The sequence below is a fragment of the Alexandromys fortis genome, unplaced genomic scaffold (assembly GCF_014885135.2).
Source record: "Alexandromys fortis isolate MF-2015 unplaced genomic scaffold, M_Fortis_MF-2015_v1.1 scaffold_12, whole genome shotgun sequence".
NCBI lineage: Eukaryota > Metazoa > Chordata > Mammalia > Rodentia > Cricetidae > Alexandromys > Alexandromys fortis.
In genome coordinates this window covers 10318867-10336964 of record NW_026067937.1, presented here as the reverse complement: position 1 = coordinate 10336964, position 18098 = coordinate 10318867, and positions in this window count along the sequence as shown.

The window sequence follows — 18098 nt, the reverse complement described above, 5'->3', positions numbered from 1 at the left end:
GTGTTCCTGATTTTAGTGGGATGGCTTTGAGTTTCTCTACATTTAGTTTGATGTTAGCTGTCGGCTTGCTGTATATGGCTTTTATTATATTTAGGTATGAGCCATGTATCCCTAATCTCTCCAAGACCTTTATCATAAAGGGATGGTGAATTTTGTCAAATGCTTTTTCAACATCTAATGAAATGATCATATGTTTTTTTCTTTCAGTTTATTTACATGATGGATTACATTGATAGATTTTTGTATGTTGAACCAGCCCTGCATCCCTGGGATGAAGCCTACTTGATCATAATGGATAATTTTTCTAATGTGTTCTTGCATTCGGTTTGCCATTATTTTATTGAGGATTTTCGCTCGATGTTCATGAGTGAGATTGGCCTGTAATTCTCTTTCTTGGTTGCATCTTTGTGTGGTTTTGTTATCAGGGTAACTGCTTGTTAGGAATGTGTTTCATCAGTGTCTTAGGTGGGTAGGACTGTTCTATCTTTTAGCAACTGAAATAGTGCTTCTGGTATCATAAAAGCTAGTCCTGAGTGAGAGTTATTCAGGTATTTTCCAGCTTGGTGGTCTCTGTATCTGACATGAATAGTTATCCAAAAAAAAAAAAAAAGTCCTATTTTTGAGCCTCAGAGAACACTGCAGAAGAAGAACAAAGAAAGATTGTAAAAGCCAGAAGATCAGAGGATTTACTGTTAGACTGTATCTCATAGCAATATTAGAAGCTACACCATCATGACTTCTAAAATAAGTTGAACAAATATGACATCAATGTATACACTAAAGTGTATGCAGAAAAAAAAAAAACCTTTGAAGACTTAACCCTATGAAAAGAATTACAGGTCACGAAGAACACCTCGGAATAGGAAAAAAAAGTCTTCCCCAGGTGAGAACATTTCAATTTGTTACCTATTGGCAAAATGTTATGCCTCAAAACATAAACACAAGTAACTTTATACTGACTGAGCAGGTTAAATTTAGAAATATAAGCATATACTTATGTGTTGGATAGTTATATACACATGCAATGACAAATAGTGTGAAAAAAAGTCTAGGAATTTGAAGGAGAGTGGTAAAGGGTATATTTGAAGTTTTAAAACGAGGGAAATGGAAAGGAGATATATATTGTAATTTTACTTTAAATTAATAAATGGAAAAATTAGCCTTAAACATAAAATTAAAATGATGATATTTATATCTCTAATTTAAGATGAATTTTGGAGAAATGAAAAGTCTTAATATATGAAACATTTGACATTTCAAAATGAATAGAAATAGCGAATATGTTGGCAACTGTTTAAGAGTTTAAAATATGACTAAGATTTTTTACATATATCAAGTTTCAAGAGAATATGCTCATCCAATCAACATGGAAAATTCTGGTTCATTCATCTTAATCCCACTAAAAGCCAAAGACTTAATCCCACCTTCTAGGTTTGTCCTTTATTATCTTCTGAATTTTAGTAAATATATTAATCTTTGCAAACCTCATATTAGTCACCTTTTGAATGTAGATGACTATAATAAGAGTTTATAATATTAGATATAAACTTTGATAGTTATCTAAAGCATATAATACAGCTTTAATATAAAATAAATTTAATGGTTTTCTTAATTTAAAAAAATCTTAAATTTCTCTAAAATATATAAATCATAAATATGACAATTAAAAGTTGTGTTAGAATGAAGACTATGGAAAAGAGGGGCAGAAATAAAATCATCAAAATTATGATATGCCCTTCATATAACTCTGTTGTTATAAAAAAAATTATGTAAATGAAACAGGGATTTTTAAATAATCTGCATACATATATAATGTGGTAGACCTCATAATGACACATTTTCTGTCTCACCAAAAGCATGCTGTCTCAGTCCCTAGAACCTGCAAACGCATTGACCTGTTTAACAAAGAGTATCTGCATGTACTATTATGTTAACAGTCCAAAGATAGGGAGTGACTGTTCATGGTCCTATGGTGTGAACACCTGAGCTCTAAGAACAGAGAGAGCACCCGGAGTTCGTTGATTGCAGAAGGAGACAGAATGGCAAGAGTGCAATAAAGATTGCTGGATTTGAAGGTGGAAGAAGGACCAAAATGTGATGTCAGAATAAGGGTGGTATCAAGAAACTGCCAAAGGTAAAAGATTTGAATGTCCCCTAGAATAAGCAGATGGGATATAGTCTACTAACACAGTGATTTTAGGTTGTGAAAATCAACTTATTTTCTTACCCTTCAGTATGTTATGAACACTGCTATTTTAAGCCACTAAGTTCTTGTTAAAAATTATGACATTAACTACAACAGGTAAGATAATGGACTGATGAATTATTGGTAAACACTCTCCTTCTAAAGGAAAACAAAATACTAAAAATTGTTCCCTTAACACATCACAAGAATAGGAAGGTACTTACTTTCTTAAGATTTTAATTCACATTTTAGCAGTGATTTTTTCCAATTAAGCTGTGCAAAATTATCTGAAGCAAAGCATATTGCATTTTCAACTAAAAATATGAATTTTATAAAGCAGAAACTTGAAAGCAATTCTCAATATTTTAATTTTGTTTTAACATAATTGTCTGCCATTTTTTCATATAATTTAGACATAAAGACTATGCTTCGTAAATTCACTTTTTTATCTTTTAAGTTAATATACACAAGATTCATGAAACAACCACACTGAGAGAAGAATAACTTCTGGTTTTATACCATGAAATAGTCATTTCCATTACGTTTCTTTCTAAAGGCACCTGCTTCAGAAAACAGCACCTTCATACTGAGAAAGAATACGCAAGGTAGGATTTCTCTTCTCATACCTTAATATGCATGCTTCAGACTTTAAAGTAGTCATAGCCTTTTTCCACTCTTCTTTTATCAAAAGTTACATTTCTCAATTAAGAAGGATCTCTCAGACACTTGTATTTTTAATACAGCTCTTTATTTTTGAAAACATATTAAAATTACATTTCACCAATATTTTATTGTGTTTTAGTCTCATTTTCTAGGCATGAAACAGAAATTAACTGTCCTCTTAATGTGACCATTGGTGTGAATCATGCCAAATATAAAGCTAGCCATTAGAAGTTTCTCTTATTTTTCAGAAGATAAATTCTGTACCTATCAGGGGTTTAAAGAAATTTTAAACTCTGTAAAATTATTGTCAAAGAAATGTCTATGGTATAATTTAAAAAAAACATTCTCAGATATAAAGGTATACTTAGTTTGTCAATATTTATTAGGAGAAAAATTCAGTGAGCCTAGACATTCACCAACAAACCAAATGTAATTTTACATTTTAGAGGTGGAAAAGATGGAGCAGCAAAGTGCTTATTTTGTTGTTGTTTTTTTTGTTTTATTTTTAATTAATACATTTTGGACTTTCTTTTTGGGGACAGAACAATACAGGGGTAAAGGATAGATATGGAGGGACTTGGAAATGAGGGTGATTTGAAACACATAATATAAAATTACCCCCTAAAATAATAAATCATTTTAAAAATAAAAGTAAAAGTAAATATTAAATTCAAATTTGAAATATAGAGCTAAAGACAAAAAGATAAGAAAAAGGATGTAAAATTAACTTTTGTAAAATTTTTTGAAGACTATAAATGATTAGTAATTTTAAAAATGGGGGGACATAAATATTATGTCACAGTCTATTGTTCAGAGAAAGGAGAGTAGATGGGACTTTAGTGGAATGTGAAAAAATGAAAAAATAATTTTAGGATACAATTTGATTACTTTATCACTATTCAATGACTATGTTCTTTTTTTAATTTTTTAAAGAAACTATCTTTTCTCATTTTACATGCCAATCCCAGTTCCCACTTCCTCCCTTCCTTCTGCTCCGTCCACCTTCTCTATCCCATTTCACCATAATCGACTCCTCAGAGAGAGTAAAGATTCCCATGGGGAGTCAACAAAGTCTAGCACATTGCTTTGAAGCAGGACCAAAGCCATCCCCACTTTATCTATAGGCTGAACAAGGTATCTCTCCAAAGAGAATGGGTTCCAAAAGCCAGTGCAAATAGTAGAAATAAACCCTGGTCTCACTTCCAGTGGCCCCACAGTCTGTCCTAGCCCTACAACTGTCGTCCACATTCAAAGATTCTAATTTGGTCCTATGCTGGTTCCTTGCCTGGCTGGCTGGTGTAAGTGGACTCCCATTAGCTCAGGTAACATGTATCAGTGGGTATCTCCATCAAGTCCTTGACCTCTTTGCTCATATTCTCAGTCGACTATGACTTAACTTTGGGAGCTCAGCCAGTATTTCCCTGTGGATCTCTGCATCTGCTTCCATCAGTTGCTAGGTGAAGGTTCTATGAGAACATCTGAGATATTTATCAATCTGACAACAGGACAAGGCAAGTTCAGGCACCCTCTCCATTCTTGTGTAGCATCTTAGCTGGCTTCATGATGTGGATTCCTTGGAGTTTCTCTAGTGCCAGTTTTCTTGCTGGCTACATAATGACTCACTGCATCAAGGTATCTCTCTCCTTGCTCTCCACCTCCGTCCTTCCCCCATCTCGACCATTCATTTTCCTTAAGTTCTCCTTGCCCCTCCGCTCTTCCTCTCCTCTCCCTCGACTCTCCCATTCCCCCAATCCTCTTGACCCCAATTTTCACAGGAGATCTTGTCTATTTCCCCTTCCCAGTGGGATATATGTATTTTTCTCTTAGGATTCCTCTAGTTACTTAGCTTCTCTGGTGTTGTATACTATATTTTTATCATCCTTTGCTTTATAGCTTATATCCACTTATAAGTAAGTATATGCCATGCTCTTCTTTCTGAGTATGAAGTACCACTCTCAGGATGAGTTTTTTCTAGCTCCATCCATTTGCATGCAAATTTCAAGGTGTCATTGTTTGATACTGCTGAGTAGTATTCCATTCTATAAATGTATCATATTTTCTTTATCCCTTCTTTGGTTGGGGGCATCTAGGTTGTTTCCAGGTTCTGACTTTTACAAATAATGCTGTTGTGAACATAGCTGAACAAATGTCCTTATAGCATGATTGAAAAATCCTTTGGGTATATGTCCAAAAGTGGTAATGCTGGGTTTTGAGATAGGTTGATTTCCAATTATCTGATAAACCACAATACTAATTTCTAAAGTGGTTGTACAAATTTGCATTCACACAACCACAACAAATCCACAATAAATGGAGGCATGTTCTCCTTATTCTGAATCCTCTCCAGCATAAGCTATCTTTTTTTTTTTTTTTATCTTAGCCATTCTGACTGTCAGGTGTAAGATAATATCTCAGAGTCATTTCGTTTTGATTTGCATTTCCCTGTTGGCTAAGTATGCTGAACATTTGCTTAAGTGTCTTTTGGTACTCTGAGATTCTTCTGTTGAGAATTCTCTGTTTACATCTATACCCCATTTTTAGTAGGATTATTTGGTATTTTGATGTCTAATTTCTTGAGTTCTTTATATATTTTGGAGATCAGTCCTCCATGTAATGTGTGGTTGGTGAAGATCTTTTCCCACTTAGTAGGCTGCCTTTTTTGCTTTATTAACTGTGTGAATATTGGCAGAAACTTCTGTTTCAGGAGGTTCCCTTTATTTATTGTTGCTCACAGTGTCTTGGCTACTGGAGTTAATTTAGGAAATGGTCTCCTGTACCCATGCATTGAAGGCTACTTCTTACTTTCTCTTCTATCAGGCTCATTGTGGCCAGATTTATAGTGAGGTTTTTAATCTATATGGACTTGATTTTTATGCATGGAGATAGATATAGATATATTTACATTCTTCTATGTGATGATATCTATTTATGCCAGAACCATTTATTGAAAATGCTTTCTTTTATCCATTGTATAATTTTAGCTTCTTTGTCAAAAATCAGGTGTTCAAAGGTGTGTGGATTAATATCAGGGTCTTCAATACAATTTCATTTGTTAACCTTTCTGTTTTTATGCCAATACCAAGTTTGTTTTCATTACTGTAGCTGTATAATAGAGCTTGATGTCAGGGTTGGTGATGCCTCTGGAAGTTCCTTAACTGTGCAGGATTGTTTTGGATATCTTGGTGTTTTGTTTTCAATATGAAGTTCTTTCTTGGTCTGAGAAAAATTCTTTTGGAATTTTGATAGGGATTGCGTTGAATCTACAGATGGCTTTTGGCAGAATTGCCATTTTTATTATGTTGATCTTATATATCCATGATCATGGGAGATCTTCCAGTTTTCTGTTATTCTTTTCAATTTCTTTCTTCAAAGGCTTAAAGTTCTTCTTGAACAGTTATTTCACTTCTTTGGTTAGTGTTACCCCAAAATATTCTGTGTCATTTGTGGCTATTATAAATGGTGATGTTTCTCTCATTTCTTTCTCAGTTTCTTTATTATTTGAATATAAAATGCCTACTGATTTCTTTGAATTGATCTTGTTTCCTGACACATAACTGAACATTCTTATCAGTTATAAGAGTTCCCTGGTAATATTTTTGGGGTCACTTATGTGTATCATCTGCAAATAGTAAATGTTTGACTTCTTTCTTTCCAATTTGTATTTCCTTGATATCCTCTTGTTGCCTTATTGCTCTAGATAGCACTTTGAGAACTATGTTGAAGAGATATAGAGAGTGAACAGCCTTGTCGTGTTCCTGATTTTAGTGGAATCCCTTTAAGTTTTTTTCCCATTTGATTTGATGTTGGCTGCCGGCTTGCTGTTTATTGCATTTATTATGTTTAAATATGTTCCTTGTATTCCTGATCTCCCTAAGTCCTTTATCATCAAGGAGTGTTGTATTTTTGAATGTTTTTTTAACATCTAATAAGATGATAATATGTCTTTCTTTCAGTTTATTTATATGAAAGATTATGTTGCTAGATTTTGATATATTGAAGCATCCCTGCATCTCTTGGATGAAGCCAACTTGAACATGGTGGGTGATTTTTTTTTAAATGTGCACTTGTATTCAGTTCGCCAGTACTTTATTGGTATTTTTGCTTCAATGTTCATGAGGGAGATTGATCTGTAATTCTCTTTCTCAGTTGAGTCTTTGTTTGACTTCAGTATCAGGGTTAATAATAGACCACAGATAGCTAGAGTGGTTTTTCTGTAACAGAATAGATTTTAAAGAGCATCAGCCTTCTGGAGGTGGGTGGTCCTTGGACTTCCCACAGGGCAGAGAACCCTGATTGCTTTTTGGGCTGACGAGGGAGGGGGGCTTGGTTGGGGGANTGCTTTTTGGGCTGACGAGGGAGGGGGGCTTGGTTGGGGGAGGGGGAGGGAAAGGGGAGGCGGCGGTGGGGAAGAGACAGAAATGTTTAATAAATAAATAAATAAATTAAAAAAAAAATAAAAAAAAAGAGCATCAGCCTTTCACTGCTTGGCCTATTAGCTCTATCTTTTTATTTGCCAACTCTTACATCTTAATTTAACCAATCTTCATTAATCTGTGTATTGCCACATGACTGTGGATTACCAGCTAAGGTTCCAGCATTTGTTTTGGCTGGGCTACATGGCCTCTCTGACTCCCCCTTCTTTCTCTCAGCATTCAGTTTAGCTTTCTCCACCCACCTCCATTCTACCCTATCAGGCCAAGTCAGTTTCTTTATTCATGTATGGTAATCACAGCATACGGAGGGGAATCCCACATCATATTACTACTTAAATGAGAGTGATTGTCTGTGATGGTAGGGCTGCTGTTGAAAGGAAAGACTAATAATTTTAACATTGAAAGAATGCTTCCTTCAATCAATGTAAACTTTTTGAGCAACATAACAGTACGATAGATGAGACAATAATTAACTATACCACCTAGTGCTGTTTATTTTTCCTTCTTCCCATCGTATTCTAATTATGTTATGTAAACCTTAAGCTATAAGAATCACAATGAAGGAGTTCTGGCCTTCTATATTTATTCCTTTATGCATTTGCTGAATTCAATAAAATATTCAATCACTATGTTGAGAACAGTTGGCTAAAAATATTCTGTGGGAGTATCTGAAGTCAAGTCTTCAACCCTAAAACTATAGTACCTGAATTATTTTATATACAATTACCTTAGATTTATTTCTATATTTTGTATTGAAATACTCGTTTTCATTCAGGCCATGGTGGTGCCTTTAATCCTATCACTCAAGAAGCAGAAGCAGGCAGATCTATGTGATTTCAAGACCAGCCTGATCTGTAGAACTAGTCCAGGACAGCGAGGGTTTCAAAAAGAAAAAGAAAATAAAAGAACGAAATATTTGTTTTCAAGTAGATTCACTATATATATTACCAGATTCTTTCTATTTTTTATATGATCAAAAAGATATTATTTATAGGCTTTAGAAATTAACAGAAATAATTTGGAGAAATTGAGATGTGAGAAGTAAGTGTGAAATATTTAGTGTTATGAACTATTACAACATTAAAGTGTAAAGGTAAGGTAGAAGTGTGTAGTTCTCAACCTCTGGGTCTTGATCCCTCTGAGAGTCAAATGACCCTTACACAGAGGTTAGCTAAGACCATAGAAAAACACAGATATCTGTATTACAATTTATAACAGTAGCAAAATTAAAGTTATGAAGTACAAATAAAAATAATTCTTTGGTTGGGGGTAACAATATGTGGAACTGTCTTAAGGGGTCTCAATATTAGAATGGTTAAGATTGTTATTCGTTCTTGATGAAGTTAGTATTCAAAATGTTAAAATATATTGTTTCAAATATTCTAAAAGAAATAAATGCAGATAGATAGGCTATAGTGGTGATTTGAATAGGAATTTCCCTGTAGAGATAGACTCAAGTGTTTAAATACTTAGTCTATATTTAGTGACACTCTAAAGGTGATTGGCCTTGTTGAAGACAATGTATCCCTGTAGGGACACAGTTCAAAGTCTAATATGCTCAGGATATGCCCAGTGTGCCACACTTCTGCTGTTTGTGGATGAAGATGTAGAAATATCAGCTACTACTTCATCACCAAGTTTGCCTACAAGCCACCGTGCTTCCTGCCATGATGATAATGGACTTAACCGTGAACTGTAAGCCAGTCCCAATTTAATGTTTTCTCTTATAAGAGTTGCCATGGCCATGGTATATCTCCCCAGCAATAGAAACCCAAACTAATAGAGAAGCCAATAGCAAGGACTGGGGTATTGCTGTGATAGGCCACACCGGTAGAAGAATGGAAGACAGTAATGCAGAGGGTAACATGACTTGTGGGATCTGGTTCAAGAGGTTTCAGAGGAGAAAAACTGTGGTATGTGTCCTAGAAACTGTTTTTAGTATATTTTCTCAAACAAGTTGGTTACGTTTTGCCCTTGTTTGAAAAGTCTGCCTAAGACTAAAAGGAAAAATTTTGGATTAATTCTATTGGCAGATGAAATCTCACCATAGCCTACTATTGATTCTGTTGTGTGGTTATTAGTTTTCATTCTTACAAAGATCTATAATGAAAGGAGAAAGCTGACAAGTAAAACTATAAAATGAAGAAACTGAAGAGAAAGAGCAAACTGAGAAGTGGAATGGAGCTAAGTCCTGTGTTCAAGGAGATAAAAAGATTAAAGAAAAGCCTGATGTTAATTGGAATAAAAAGAGTGGTAACCTTAGGGCAAAATCGCAGAAGTTTCCTGGAGAAGGACACTAAAAAGAAATCCCACACTAGCTCAGAATTGAGTATAATAAAGGATTATTTATTTAAGGGTGGACTCACATATCACAATTCTCGGCACAAATTTAGAACAGATACTGAATCACTTTCCCAGAAGAGAGGCCAGGCCTGTGCTTTACATTGGCATATATAGTATAAGAGACCATGCCCAAGTGGACAGGTAACTTAAAAGCTACTGGCTATAGGAATTCCTAAAGCAACTCCCTATTTTGTTTACATAAGAGAGTTTTAAGCCTAATTCAAAATTATATACAATAGGATCAAATATCAGGTATAAAATTAAGAATTACAACCAGCATAAACAATATCAAGCAATAAACATGTAATAAATGTCTCAATAATTATTCTATTCTAAGGACTTTAAGTCTTGTAAATAGCTTAGCCAAGTCATGAGAACAAAGTAACTATAACTGTCTAATCTTCAACCCCATCGGAGACCCAAGGAGGGAAATAATATCACTTGCATAAGCAGGAAGTGCAATCAAGCAACTTCCAAAATATGCAACAAATGACAGAGACAACTGGCAATCACCTGGGCAATCACCCAAAGTCTCATTTGCAACTTTGGAGAAACCATCTTTGGCTAAGGTCTAGAGTAACTGACAGACCATTTTCAGACTCAGGAAATTTTTCAAAACCATCTTACCTGGTCTTCTCAATATTTGACAGGTTTTTTGTTTGTTTGTTTGTTTGTTTTTTGTATCCTACATGTCCTGTCCACACATTATGCGTTTTGCCAATGGTAGAGGCAGTTCATTGCTCAAATGCCAATTTTGCCAAGAAGGAAACAAACTCAAAGTGGAGTGTCTTCTGTGCTCAACACTCTCTCAGGAATAGATGGGTGCTGCCAGGAACAATCATGTCTCTCATCAACAGAAACCAAAGTTATTTAAATGCCATATTTAACAGCTCTTTAAAATGGTTGAAGATTACCTATTTTTGCAGAATATAATCTCTATGTATCTAAGAACCTGATTAGTCTAACTATATGTATGACAAACATGGATGACTAGTGACTCTAATTCTTAATACCTATGTAACTTAAAGACTAAGACTTCATATTAGAATATTTAAAAATCTTTAAACTGTGCAACAAATGAGGACATGATTTCAAATGTAAACAATGTATAAGTATAGGAGATTTCAGTTATGAAATTGCATAAATCTCAAGGGACTTTAAAGTTTGAAATTTTCTTTTTTTTAATTAATTTATTTATTTATTAAAGATTTCTGTCTCTTCCCCACCGCCGCCTCCCCTTTCCCTCCCCCTCCCCCAATCAACTCTCCCTTCCTCGTCAGCCCAAAAAGCAATCAGGGTTCCCTGCCCTGTGGGAAGTCCAAGGACCACCCACCTCCATCCAGGTCTAGTAAGGTGAGCATCCAAACTGCCTAGGCTCCCACAAAGCCAATACGTGCAGTAGGATCAAAAACCCATTGCCATTGTTCTTGAGGTCTCAGTAGTCCTCCTTGTCCGCTATGTTCAGCGAGACCAGTTTTGACCCAGGCTTTTTCAGACCCAGGCCAGTTGGCCTTGGTGAGTTCCTGATAGAACATCCCCATTGTCTCAGTGTATGGGTGCACCCCTCGCGGTCCTGAGTTCCTTGCTTGTGCTCTCTCTCCTTCTGCTCCTGATTTGGACCTTGAGATTTCAGTCCGGTGCTCCAATGTGGGTCTCTGTCTCTGTCTCCTTTCATCGCCTGATGAAGTTTAATATTCAGGAGGATGCCTATATGATTTTCTTTGGGTTCTCCTTCTTCTTTAGCTTCTCTAAGAACCCGAATTATAGGTTCAATGTCCTTTATGGCTAGAAACCAAATATGAGTGAGAACATCCCATGTTCCTCTTTTTGGGTCTGGCTTACCTCACTCAGGATGGTGTTTTCTATTTCCATCCATTTGCCTGCAAACTTCAAGAAGTCCTGCTGGTGCCGTGCGCGTCCGGTTCCGGCTGCCGCTGGTGCCGTGCGTGTCCGGTTCCGGCCGCCGCTCTTTGAAATTTTCAAGAGAGTTGAGGCTGTGATAGATTATGTGGGTCTCTGAAGGTGGACTGAATGCATTTCTGCATTGTGTTATGGTTACAAGCCTATGGATCACAATAAATTGAATATAGTGGCTTTTAATAGAAATGACCCCACATAGTTATGTGTTAGAATGCTGGACCCATAGGAAGTGGCACGGTTAGTACAATTAATCTTATTAGAGGAAGTGTATTACTGTGGAGAAGGCTGTGAGCTTTTCTATGCTCAAGCTATACCCAATGTGTCAGAGTCTCCTTCTGTTGCCTGTATATGAAGATGTAGAATTCTCAACTACCTCTCGAGAACCAAATCTGCCTGCTTGCTGTAATATTTGCCACTCTGAAAAGAATGGACTTTACCTTTGAATTGTAAACTAGTACAAATTAAATGTTTCCTTTTATAAAACTTTCCATGACCACAGTGTATCTTCACAGCAATGGAAACCCACACTAGGACAACCATATAAGAAAGTACTAAAATAAATACCAGAACATAATCTACATGCCTCTTCGACTATATCACCATTTTCCACTCAGTCCCTTTACCTGGAGAGTTTTTAAACACAGAAAATTAGTTTCTTTTAATAAACCTATGAATTTTATTAAAAATAATTGTGAGAAAGTGGGTGGGGCTGCAAATCCTAAGAATTATTTAGTAGTCTTGTTAAACCTTATCTCCTTTGTTGTTTTCATTGTATCTTAACATTCATACATAAGATAGATAGCATTCTTGTCCTTTGTCTGCATGTGTTTCCAGTTTCTTTGTATAAATCTCATCTTTAATTTTTAATGTAGGGTCAACTACAAGAGTACTTTGTGTAGGCTGCATTTCAGAATTTTCTGTTATATCACTGAATAATCAGTGTGTACTGTACCTAATAGTTAGTGCCTACTTCACTTAAGTTTTCCATCATCTATGGTGATATCAGCTCTGGCAAACATTTTCTGAGTATGCTTTCACCCTTCATAATGATTTTGGTTATGTAGAATTTTAAAAAAACCTAATACTGACTTACATAAAGCAATATAAACCACTAGACTTGCTAGATAATTATAGTTTAACAAAGTCTGGTGGTCTTAAAAATGTTCAACTCAACTCACTATTGGCTGTTAACTCATCTCAGTGACAGTAAATATGAATTCACTCTAGGCTCAGATTATGCTAGGATCAACATAAAATTAATCAAACTTTCCTGATTAATCAAAATTACATATTATCTTCTTGATTGCAATCACCTATCAGAGAAATCATCTTCCACAGTAATTTGTGGAAAATGTAATTAGCACCAATGAACCCATTGCTGGAGGTCTGTGAATATAAAAGGAGGTAGTTGATAATTCCACATCTTCCTTTCCCTTATAAAAACAAACAAACAGGAAAGTATGCCTGGTGCAGAGGCTCTAGTATGTTGTGACCCTACAATGGTACAAACAGAAACCTTTTGTCAAAACAAATAGTTCATAATAATATTGGATATTGTCCAAAGAAAACTTATACCTATTTATGTCATTAGTAAAACTGTTATTTTGTAAAAACAGAAGCATTGTATAATTTTTCATGCTTTTGCTTTATACTGTTTTCATGTCTTAAAAAAATAGGTTGATTAGAGTAACTCTTTGCATGTGAAGTGATTTAAATGAAGAGTTCTTTTTTATTCTAGATAATTAATTACAACAGAGTCCAATCCAGATAAATACTATGAATTAAAAAGAAAACAAGCCTCCTTAGCTCTATTACTTGATTTACTTAATGTGTTAAATTAGTACTTATAAGGAAGCAATGTGATGTAATAGAAGCCACTCTTGGATGCTGACCATGAAAAGGGAAGCAGTATGGCCAGTTAGTTCTGTGATTAATGTTAATAAATTACAGCCTCTTCTCTGAAGACTAGAGAATACTTGTATAAGAGTGATTGCCAAGAGATTTTAAGAGTCAGAGGTGATGGAAGAGTTCAAGAATCATAATTTCCAGATACAATAGAGGAATTTCACATAAATTGTGACAGAGTTCACAAGATTTCTGCAAGCCAAAGCCAAAAAGCTCAGCAGGGAAAGGGGGAGTGGGCAGTTGATAGATTCTCCTAAAAGGAGAGTTAGGATTTTTGTTTTTGTATTATGGGCTGGCATAGTATGTGGCAGCTTGTTCATTTCCCAGCTGCACAGACTCCTAAACATAATCACGTGGAAATTATATTATTTAATTCACTTCTAGGCCTACTAACGCTAGTTTCTTATTGGCTAACTCTTACATCCTAAACTAACCCACCTCCATTAATCTTTGAATCACCATGTGGCTGTGGCTTACCAGCAAAGTTCCTCACATCTGTCTCTGACAGCAGCTACCTAGCATCTCCCTGATTCTGCCTTATTTCTCCCAGAATTCAGTTTAGTTTTACCTACATAGGTCTACTCTTCCCTATAACAGGCCAAGACAGCTTCTTTATTCATTACCAATAAATGCAACACATATACAGAAAGACCTTACACACCATTTCCCCACTTCTGTTTAAATTAAAAGGAAGGTTTTAACTTTAATAAAGTAAAATTACATATAACAAGACAGTTATCAACCAAGAATTACAGCTACAATATTTATATCAATTTTATCTTTTATCAGTACTTAAGGAAACTAAAACTATCTATTTTTCAACTCCATCAAATACCCCAGAAGGTCTTTTTGTATTACCTAAGAAACTTTCAAAGCTCTAGAATTAACAGACATCTCACAGCCTGAACAGTCACCCCATCTTCGTCTGTATCATTTAACCATCCATATTCAGTCTACAGGCCCATACTATCTGCCAGACTTTCCCATGAAGCAGGAAATATCAAGAGAGTTCTGCCTATATTGGCAGTGTGTCCATCACTTTCTTCTGTGTCCAGAAGAATTTCTGGCAGATTCTTTTATGAAGCTATAACCTCAAAGATTTGTCTCACCTTTTTTTTTAAATTAAATCACTGCTTGACCTATTAGCTCTAGCTTCTTTTTTTTAGCTTTTTTTTTTAAATTTTTATTTTTCCATTCAATTATTTACACTTCCTTCCCTCTCCCAATCCCTTCCCACTCCCCCACAACCCCTCTACCCTCTCCTTCCTTGCTTGAGAGAGGGCTGAGAATCTTGCCCTGTGGGAAATCCAAGCCCCACCCCCTACATCCAGGCCTAGGGAGCTGTGCATCCATATAGACTAGGGTCCCCAAAAGCCAGAATATGCCATAAAAACAAATCCCAGTGCCTTTATCAATGGCTTCTCAGTCAGCCCCCATTACCAGCCACAATCAGAGAGTCCAGTTTGATCACATCCTCGTTCAGACCCTGTCCAGCTGGATTTGGTGAGCTCCCATTAGAACAGGCACACTGCCTCAGTTGGTGGACCAAACCCTCGCGGTCCTGATTTCCTTGCTCATCTTCTCCCTCCTTCTGCCTTTCAACTGGACCTTGGGAGCTCAGTTCGTTGCTCTGATGAGGGTCTCTGTCTCTATCTCCATCCCTCGTCTCACCTTCTTTAGGCAACTTCAGCAGTCATCAAACAGCCCAAACAAGAGCAGTTTCTTGCCCAAATGGCTAGCAATTTCCATAAGAAGTCTCTTCAATGCCCATCTTCCTCTTGAAGTAATTGGTACTGTCAGGAGCAGATGTGTCTCTGTGTCATAAAAAGTTCTAAGATATTAATACATTTTAAATGCCATATTTTATAGTCTTTGAAAGACCTGAAGAATATCTATCCATCTGGAATACATCTTTATATATCCAGAAAATATAACTAACATGACTACAAGCTTGACTGTTTATAGATGACTCTCTATTAACCTATATTTTTTAATTATACATTACATTTTTAACTGAACTTCACAAACAAAATACCTTAATCAAGAGCAGAAATAGATATATAACAAAACTGACTAGAAATTTGTATCAATAGACCATGACCCATACCAATGCAAATATCTGTAGCATATCCCCCCTTAAACGTAAACAAATATTTATAAACAGTCATTTAGGGAATTTGGGCATTGTTCTCCCTAAACTACTTCTTGCTTTTTGTTGTACGAAGTAATTTGTGGGTTGTTTACAGTGACCTTTTGGTGGCTCTTGTTTCACCAAACCACAATAATCTGGAAAGATTCCACAAGTTCTCACTCTCTGTGGAAACAAAAGAATAACCTTTTTTTTTTCCCAAAGCGACATATCCTTACACCCAAAATTTGAAGACAAGATACCTTTAAAGTATATATGTGGGTTTAGCTTAGTAGCCTATAAAATAAAGTCTGTCTCTGTACTTAACTCCTTCACAGTCAAAACATTCAAAGAAAACACAATGATATTTATAATCTAGACTCTCTTTGTATATTCCATCTTTACTTAGCTTAGTTTTCATACTCTATTACTGTTTCTATAAGTTTAATATTTATTTCATTATTTTTACTCCTTTAATCTTTGACTGCCTTTACTCATTTACTGTCTCTTTACTATATTTCTTCTCTCTCCCAAGCCTATACTATTTTTTAAACACATGTGTCTCATTTAGACGTATTTTATGCTTGAATCTGTACTATCATGTTTCTGAAATTCTTTTTCTGTCCAGGAGCACTTCTTAAGAAACAAAATGAAATCTTTTATGTCCTACAGCTTGTATCTCATTATTATATAGCATGATCATATGTAAGTATTTGTAGAAAGACACCAGGGAAAAAATTCCCTTGAGAATTAGCAAGTAAATGGTTAGAAGAGCTGCATTCAAATCCAGTGTTTATAGTATATCAATGAATGTATTAATAAAAATCCTGTAATGTAATTATTTAGCTATCAAGAGTTAGCAACCTGGAGCCTTTGAATTCAAAGCATCTTGACACATTTTTGTTGAGGATAATAGTGACATTGAACAATGTGATAACTAGGTGAAGGAAAAACTTAGAGCTACCCTAAAAGTAAAGTAAAAGTACTTTCACAGAGGTTCAAAAATGTCACCTAGATTTTCTTCCCTTCATCGAATTATTTGTACTTCTGAATTAAACTTAGAAAAATAACTTAGAGGGATTTATGATTTCTTAGAATTAAACTACTAATTTTTATTAATCAAAATATATGACCTTCAAATGAACTTATTAAAAGTTATTACATAATATTCATATTTAAGCTGGTATAACTTTATTGATTTTCTTCCTTAGCATATTTTCTAGAAATTTCTAAAGCAGCATCGTATGTACTTTTCAAGTATTCCCGAAACCTCTCTGAACTACTTTAGGATATCAGCTTCTGAGCTATGAAATAAAAATATCAAAACCACAATAACAACCTAAAAAGATCAACTTGAATTGCAGTTCAGTCTAGCATAGTTCTTTGATTGACTGAGTATCTATTTAGATTGACTGAATATATTTAAATTTTTTTTAGATGGAACACTCTGTGTGACTGAGGGTAGGACACCTTGATTGAAATAGAAGAATATATTCAACAACAAAGTTAATTTATACAATTCTGAATTGAGAAACTTCTGTCATTCATTGTCACCTCTCATTGTATCATCAGTTTTGAAGGAGAGAAAGAAAGTCACACATATCCTAATGTTTCCTGGGAGATTACAATAGAAGAAAACCGAGAAAACTTCAGTATTGTAGAGTCCTCTTTCCTCAATTCCCATAGAAGCATCAATTTACAGCCAATAAAATGAAAATAAGAGCTATCCCACTGATACATGAGAGAGTGGTACCTATGAAGTTAGAAAAAAAATATGTAAAGCCTTTCTACCTCGAATAAGTTACAAAAATACAATAATATAATACTTACCTATCTTCCCATAGTCTAACAAAGCATTGCATTGACTTTTCAATCTGCTTTCCTTACATTACTAGCTCATATTTATCATTTCAAGTGCGTATTTCTAACATCTGTAGAATCTGGTTAAGGAGCGATAGTAACCCATTAAGAGACCATCACAAAATTTAAAAATAAATAAATAAATAAATAGAATCCGAATCAGCAGGGCAAACGGGAGGGTGCTAGCTCCTTTGTCCCCACTAGCCTGCCTGCAGCTAGCTAGGTAGGTCCTTTGATTACGAGATATGGCAAAAGGAGACCTGGTCCAGGCACCAGGAGAGACATCACTGGGGTGAGTGAGTTTCTGACCACGGCAGCAGCCCGGGACAGGGAACGCAGACACCCCTCCTACACTTCCTGGTCATCCTCAGGGGCTACTCTGCCCGATACCTTCTCTCTTCCTATCCCACCCAGCTTGCATCCACAACCCTCCCTGCCTCCGTCTGACTCCCTTCCCTTTTTGACCACATAATATCTCCCAGCCCAGCCTGTTCGGGCTCTAGGACCAAATCCGAATCGGCAGGGCAAACGGGAGGGTTGTAGCTCCTTTGTTCCCACTAGCCTGCCTGCAGCAAGCTAGGTAGGTCCTTTGTTTACGAGACACCTAGCAGCAAGGAGTTCCGGTCCAGGCACCAGGAGAGACATCACTGGGGTGAGTGAG